The sequence below is a fragment of the Otolemur garnettii genome, unplaced genomic scaffold (genome assembly GCF_000181295.1).
Source record: "Otolemur garnettii isolate 467f Iridium unplaced genomic scaffold, OtoGar3 scaffold00588, whole genome shotgun sequence".
Lineage (NCBI taxonomy): Eukaryota > Metazoa > Chordata > Mammalia > Primates > Galagidae > Otolemur > Otolemur garnettii.
In genome coordinates this window covers 18,165-18,645 of record NW_003852983.1, presented here as the reverse complement: position 1 = coordinate 18,645, position 481 = coordinate 18,165, and positions in this window count along the sequence as shown.

Below are 481 nucleotides of genomic sequence, written 5' to 3'. Positions count from 1 at the left end.
AGACTGGCCTTCATTCTTCCCTCTGCTGGAGCTCCTGGTCTCCAATCTTGCTGCAAATTCTGCTAACTTAGACTTGGCCATTTGTCAGGGGAAAGTCAGTTCTCAGTGTTCTTCTTTCATTTTCATGACATTTGCATCTACTTTTTTGTTGTTGTGGTTTTGTTTTTGTTTTTTATTTTTATTTCATGCCCACAAAGAACCGTCCAGTTTTGCTTTCTAGGAAAGTTAAATGAGAAACCAGAAGTCTATTATTATTATCATTATTTGCAGTTTTTGGCCAGGGCTGGGTTTGAACCCATCACTGCTTGCATATGGGGCCGGAGCCCTACTCCTTTGAGCCGCAGGCGCCACGCCAGAAGTTTAAAATTTTGAAATTCATAGAGAAATATGATATAATCCTTTACCTTTCTTTTGCTTTTCTTTAATGATGTTATTTCATCATAAATTAAAATGTAATGCAGGAGCAGCAAGACAAACCTCA